This window comes from Trachinotus anak, unplaced genomic scaffold, assembly GCF_046630095.1.
Source record: "Trachinotus anak isolate AG129_WGS33_773 ecotype Australia unplaced genomic scaffold, CSIRO_AGI_Tana_v1 ptg000010l, whole genome shotgun sequence".
Classification (NCBI taxonomy): domain Eukaryota; kingdom Metazoa; phylum Chordata; class Actinopteri; order Carangiformes; family Carangidae; genus Trachinotus; species Trachinotus anak.
The window spans coordinates 27,230,083-27,237,255 of NW_027273861.1; the positions used below are offsets into that span (position 1 = coordinate 27,230,083).

The following is a 7,173-nucleotide window of genomic DNA, read 5'->3' on the forward strand; positions in this document are numbered from 1 at the left end:
GTGATGCAAATTGCATGCAAGTGCGTCCTCGGCTGGGTTCATCACTTTTTTGAAGCATCTCCGTCGTGTTGTGAGTATTTTCAGAGCACGTGTTGTCAAATTAATGAAGATGTTTTCTGATTTGTTTGTGTTTTGTCTGTTTGCATTTGTTGTATCTAGTTGCAGTGTGTTGAGCTGTCAGGGCCACCGTACATGTCTCCCTTTTTAGTCTTGCCTCTTTTTCAGATGCCTGATGGGTGGATCATCTGCATCACCTGTTATCACCTGAGTCAGGACGGCGTCTCTCTCTCCTTTCCTGCAGGCAGCTTTGTGTTAGGATGGTTTAGGCCTTTGTTAGCTCCTTTGCTGTACTTTGTTTTCATGCACTTACAACATCCCTGATTCCACCGGCAGTCTTATGTTGAACCAGTGTGTCTCCTGCTTTGTCGTGGCTGTGACAATAGATGGACGTATAGACAAATGCCTGGACAATAAATGGATGGAGGAATGAATGGATGAGTGTTTTCAGCCTCTCATCAGAATAAACATGAGGCAGCGCACAGAAAACGCCACACATGTACATGACTGTTCTCACTCATTCAACATGTATTGACTTAAGTGCTCCTCTACTGGACCCCCACCCACCCCCTTCCCTGCACCACACACACACACACACACACACACACATAAATTTTTCACCGCTGTGATCTCTGCTGTAAGTGGCAGACCCTCGACTCCTCTCCCAGTCGTCTCTGCTGGGAGCTTCTCCACACATGTGAAACACTGCTAACAGCTACCCAGGGAGGAAGAGGAGTGTGTGTGTGTGTGTGTGGGGGGGTCCTTTCATTTCCTTCCTCTGGCTACAAGATAAATGAATAAATAAATTATTCCATTGCTTTCTTTTGCAGCCTTTCTAAGAAAATTACATGTTTCCGCAGCTCTTAAACGTCTCCGTGACGTTTTGAATCTTCACAGGTGAAGACGAGCAAACGTGCAGATGTGTGACGAGGACACTTGCTTCTCTTTGGTCTCCGAACACATTCTTTCAGGTGAGTGGAGCTGGGCCGACCACTGTGTGTCCTTGACAGTCCTATTGAAAAATTAAACTCCCTCTCCTCCCCTCACCAGCCTCAACCCCTCCTCCACCTCTTTCCTACCTTCCTCTTCCTCCTAAGCACTGTGCGAGGTTAAAGGTCAAGTTGCTGGGATTTCCAGCTGGTGTTCCCCTTTGAGGTTTTCAGGAACCTGCTCAGTAATAACACATGAAATGAACCGTTTTGTCTATTATTGTTTTTTTGTTTTTGTTTTTTTTAGATGGAAAAATACCTAGATTTTTTTAATAAGGAGTCAACCGTTTTCAGGCAGATTTTTTTCTTCATAAACTTTCCCGCCACCAGAAGATGCTGACCTTCACAGTCTGCAGTAGAAGTCCTCGTGCCGTGACGCTGCAGTTTAACAAAATGTTCCGGTGAAAAGAGAAACATAAAGTGAAAAGAAAAATGGGAAGAAAATAGAGATGAACTGCTGATTTTGCACCAGAGTCCAAAACCAAAAATAGAAGAGATTCTTTACATGTGTGTTTTTGTCCTTTTTTCCTCTGACTAAACAGATAAATTTGCTAATGCTAACTTTTTTCATTTGCAACTTGATTTCTCCTCACTATAATGTTATAACATTAGCTATAGCTATGAAATTACCTAAAAAGTTACCTAATTTTACTTTGTGTTGGCCCAGCAACAGCTAATAATGTCACAGGACAGCAGTATCTTATTCTTTATTAATCAGGTCAGCTCATCTCCACTATTGTAGCTTTGTCTGCTGTGCCAGGTGTGTTCTGGGGTGTTTCATTGTCAGGTATCCTCAGTAGAGCGCTGCAGGACTGAGTCCTAAAACCTGCTAACGAGTTAGCATTTTAGCACCTGTGGCTCTGTCGTCTCTGGGTTTTCGGTGAGATGACTGAAATAAGGTCTGTGGTTAACACAAGACATTTTCATATTTTATTCTACAATATAAAATTTGTCAGTAAAAAGTAAAAAAAAAAAAAATGGCAGATGAGACTACAGAGGTTCAGTCTACCTCTCAGTCAAACTGTTTCTAACTTTGTCAGAGGAAAGGCTTTTTTTAGAAGCTCAGAGCTAAATCAAGATACAAGTTGAAGTTAAGTGGTGGTGACACTGAAGTCATGTGACCGTGGTGTCGTTGGTTTACAGCCTAACATGAGCTTTTTACTGCTGCTGATTGTATTTAGGCTTCAAACATCATAAAGTGGAGTCATTAGTGAAGATTATCCTGCTGAATAAAACCTGAAACTGTTGCTGATTTTCTGTAATGATCTAAAAATCCTGTTGGAACCAGGGTGATGCTAACATCTGGGTTAAGCTACAAAAATACGTCACCCCTGCAGCACTGTATCGTGACAGAGAGGTCACGAGGTCATTAAGTGAATTGGGCTGTCTACATATGCTCGGTGCAGGGGCGGCTTGGCAGAGGTTGTGTCGTGCCTCTTATGTCTTTCTGACCTTTTACCAACAGCAGCTCTTTCTCTCCTCCACCAGAATGCTTCTTGTTGACGTTCTAAAAGGTTTTTTGTGAAAGGGAGGGGGCGGACGGACGCCCTCAGACCCCTCCTGCAGGGGTTCAGGGTCACGACTGTCTCCAGGTTTGCAGGCTGCTCTGTGGATATTCATCCCTCGGGGATGTGAGTGTATCTAGTGCATTAAACAGAGTCACAGATGCAGGTTTAGGTTCAAATCTTCCTCTCATCTGTACAAACATATAAACCACACAGTCAGGACACACACCTGCTGTCGCCTGTGCTGCTGCGATGTGATCAACATATTGTCGTCTCTAAAGCCATAAGAATAGAGCTCCTCATGGCTTTTACAGTGCGTGTGTGTGTGTGTGTGTGTGTGTGTGTGTGTGTGTGTGTGTGTGTGTGTGTGTGTGTGTGTGTGTGTGTGTGTGTGTGTGTGTGTGTGAGAGAGTTCTCTGATGCTCTCCATGCTCTGTGATTTTATGGACATCACTTATTCATGGCTCCGCTGTCTCACACAGGTCCACTTCAGACCATTGTCACCACACACAGTTTGAGTGGCACTGATCTGCACTTCACCGTCATGTGCTGCGTTTCTGTGTGTGTGTGTGTGTGTGTGTGTGTCTTCATCAAAGCCTCTTTGATGGTAATTCAACTCCAGCACTGTAATCAGAGCTCAGTTTGCTACACATGACCTGTGTGTTCCTGTTTGTGTGTGTGTACAGTGGGATATCAGTGGCGTGGTCAAATATTGGATGTGAACAGAGACAGCAGGTCAATATCAGTCAATGCTCTCTGTTATAAAAACCAAACCCATCGCTTGATCACCTCTTTGTTGACTCCTCGTATCATCAGCCTCTGCACAGAAACCTAATCTTTATCTACATGATTGTTTTGTTCTTTATCCCCAAACAAAGGCTCAGAGCTGGAGGCTGAGGTGAGATTGTGGACTTCAGTCTGTCTCACATGACATCCTTTTCTCCCTCCTCTCAAATCTGTGTCTCCGGCAGCCTCTCCCTAAGCTGGCGAGAGTGGTCTCCTTGATCCCGTGGAAGCTGTTTGAAGAGTTTCAGTCTCTCTCGCCCGCTCTGACTGACAGCTGCGCATCGCTGGCCGGTCGCTGGCCTGAATCCCCCCGGCTTTGGGCCTCTGCAGCCGGCTCTCATCCAGGCCTGATCCTGCAGAGGAGAGCCGTGGCGCCGTCAGGATGGATTTGACAGCCCCCCCCACCCCCCCCCCATCCCAGGGATGTCCAAAGTGCTTTCACACTGGGCGACCGAACCCCTCCCACCCTCGCTCCCCCTTCGCCTCAGCCAACTGGAGTGCGACAGGCGGATGTGTGTGTGTATTGGTATGTGTGTGTGTGTAGATTGAATTTGTTGCCTCTGCCAAGGAGGTTAGGCTTTCAGACCTGTTTGTTTGTCAGATATCTAAAAAAGAAGCTCAAAGATTTCAGAGAAATTTGGTGGAAAGTTTGTCCACAAGTTGAGGAAAACCTCTCAGTTGTTAGTATGGATGGTGCCACCACACGGCTGTTTATAAAGCACCTCATCTGAACATTTCCCGACCAGTCAAGCCTGAGACGTACGATCCTGTGTGGCAGTAGTTCACGTTTTCACTCATAACTCTTGACAAATAGAAACAGAATCAGTTTTCTTGGAAACTTTGATTCAACATTCATCTTTCATTTAGAGTCACGCGAATTTCTCTGTAAACATGCACTGGCCAATTTTTTTTTAACACTCCTTACGAGTATTATTCACATTTGTATTATGAAAACCACAGCACGGTTACTTGTGTATTTTTTGATGTATAATACCTTGTTCCTAGATTTCAAATTCAAGTTTTCAGTTTCACACTTTTTCTCCTTCCTCTTGACAAGTAACATCAAGTTTAAAATCCAAAAAAAAAAAAAAAAAATGCAATAAATATACAACACAGGACCAAATTGTATGTTTAAAAATATTTTCCAAATTCTTTTAGTTGTAGTCTGTTTACAGAGGCCCCGAGAGCTCCAAAACACATGCAAATTGTAAAAACACACCTTCAGGAAACAGTTTCATCAGTTTGACAACACATGTGCTGCAAATACGAGGATGCACTTATTCAATGATATGTGACTTTTGAAGTTAAAAGCATTAAACAACAATTGCACATGAATGTATTATAATACATCCATGCAAGTGCATCCCAACCAACTTTATCACTTTTTTTTGTCAGAATTAGTTTGTGTTTTGACTGTTTGCATGTGTTTTCTTAAGCTGCAGTGTGTTGAGCTCTCAGGACCACCGCATCTATTTGACATAAAATTCAATAACTAAAAAACAAATGAAAACAATAAATGCAAATAGTTAAAAACACTTTTTGCAGTTCCACCCTTCAAATCCAGTATTTCTCTGTACTGTCGTTACAGCAACATGATAAATATTAACTGGTGCTCAGAACGTACAAGAGTGAAGTTACTCCAGAAAAAGGAAAGAAGCACATTTGCTGTTTGAAACTATAAGTCATCATCCTAACACCTCCACCTGCTCCCTGTGATGTTTTAAAGTAAATCTGAAAGCCTTAGAGTCTACGCCTATATGATAAATTTGAATAATCACACCTGAAAACTGAGGTGAATCCAGTGAACAGATCCCAACCCACAGAAAAAAATTAAAGGTGTGTTAACACTCTCTCTTTTTACAGGAACGAATGTTGAGGATTGTTTGACTCAGTGGAGGCATCTGCTCTCTAGTTTTGTGTGTTTGCTGGTGTTGAAACTACAGAAATACATATTTTCACTTACCTTCAGTCGTATTTAGCCCTGCAGAAGAAAAAGTCCTGATAAAAACTGCTGAACATCAGTTCTGGGGATTATTCAGAGATTCAGAAAGAGGAGCTTTCTTTTCTTAAATTTAATTTTTTTAAAGTTGTGAAAAGGACCAGCTTCATTTCATTCACCTCTGTTTTATTGGGATAGAGGTAAAAACTACGTGCATGGCTTTTTTTTAGACTTCGGGTGAACCGGGCCTTTGAAGATGATCCAGAGGCAATTGGTTCTTTATTGGTGCAACTTTTCCCCACTGGATCATTATTGAGTTTGCATGTGTGTCAGGAGACAGACAGGACATTGACTGGGTCAGGAAGTGGCTGGAGTGTGTAGACAGAGGAGCAGGAGCTAGGCTTCATTGATAAACCTCCTTCAGTCCCAGACGAGGGAGGAAGCAGTGCAGGCTGCAGGCGCAGGGGGAGACGCTATGGATCCAGTATTGGGACAGGAGTCCAGCCACTGCCAGCCATTGATCAGGATCACAATCAATCAGGAAACCATTGAGCAGCCTGCTCCAAAAATAGAGTGAAAAAGCACCTGAGAGTGAGCAGGGGGTCAGCCCAGAATCACAGCTGACCACCAGGAGATATCGCCCCCCCCCCCCCCCCCCCCCTCCCGCTCTGATCACCTGAGGCAGGAAGTGGATCAGAGCGCTGCTGTTACCCTCAGGGATGTGTTTCATAATGGGGTTTACAGGTTTATGCCACACGACCTCTGACCCTCAAACGGTATTGACAAGTTTCCTTGTTCATGGGTCAAATCCTCCTCCCTGGAGCCAGAGATCTTTCAGCTTAAAGACGTGATGGAGGAAAACCTGTTATTTGAAGTCCACACAGTGTCACTTCAGTGGCAGGAGCAGCAGGACAAATGTTCAGTGGCTCGTTTGTTGTTTTCAGCAGTTTCACAGGAATCAGTCTCCATTTCAATTCCTGTGCGTTTAGTGTTGAAAAATGTGAATTATATATTTTGCCTGTAGCTTTATTTTTATCATTCACTCATACCTGTGTGTGAAGTGAAATCCTCAGATGAGCTTTATTAACTTTTTAAGTTTTTTAAGCTTCCTAGTTGTTTTATTTGAGGTTAGAAGAAAGCGCAGACTTTATTCGTGTCAAAGCAAGAGCAAAGGACTGTGGGTAATTGGAGCAAAACACTAGTAGTATATATGAATATGGAGCAGAGAATTGTTGAGGGTCAATAAGACCAGGAAACAAAGCAGAAAATTAAGGTGGACCTCCAAACAAAGTTGTTTACAGCTGGTTTTAAGGCTCAGTCTCTGAATACAGGCTGTGTGCATTTCTCTGTGGACTGAGGCTTTGATACTTTCACAGTATTAATATAGAACCTAGACCTGCTTTATAATCACAAACACATGGACATCTACCTTTATACAACACAGGACCTTTAAATGTTTTTATCATCAGTGAGATGATGTGCCCCTGAGGTGTCCTGTTATTGTTTGTCAATTTGTACATCTGGACAACTTGAAATTTTTATCATTTAGACAATGTTTTATTACTAATGTGCAGTTTTTGTCATTTTTTAACCTTATATTCATCTGAGAAAAGGTTCAACAAAGTTGTTCACATTTAGTGAGATTGTTCTCTGCTCCTAAAACGGTTTGGGCTGAAACTCCCTGTTCGGGGGTCAAGTCAGTGGTGGTTGTTTTAATGAAAGCAGACGGATTTTGCTCTTATTTTCTTCATCCAAATATTCTCAAATCGTTCCAACTGCATCACCAAATGAAAAAACCTTTAAAAAGTTAAGTTAAAGTTTTAAAACTCGTGTGAACCAAAGAAACTGACCCACATAGAATCTATTTTTCAGCCCAAATTTCTAGACGAGAGTTACC

General features: G+C 42.7%; 1 long non-coding RNA gene across 1 annotated transcript; it reads left to right on the plus strand.

Annotated features, from left to right (window-relative positions):
• The first annotated feature begins 945 nt into the window (after positions 1-945).
• Positions 946-4,460, plus strand: LOC139626788 (uncharacterized). The gene is made up of 2 exons (XR_011692417.1): positions 946-1,028; positions 3,523-4,460. It is a non-coding gene; the product is annotated as an uncharacterized lncRNA (long non-coding RNA).
• The last annotated feature ends 2,713 nt before the right edge of the window (positions 4,461-7,173 follow it).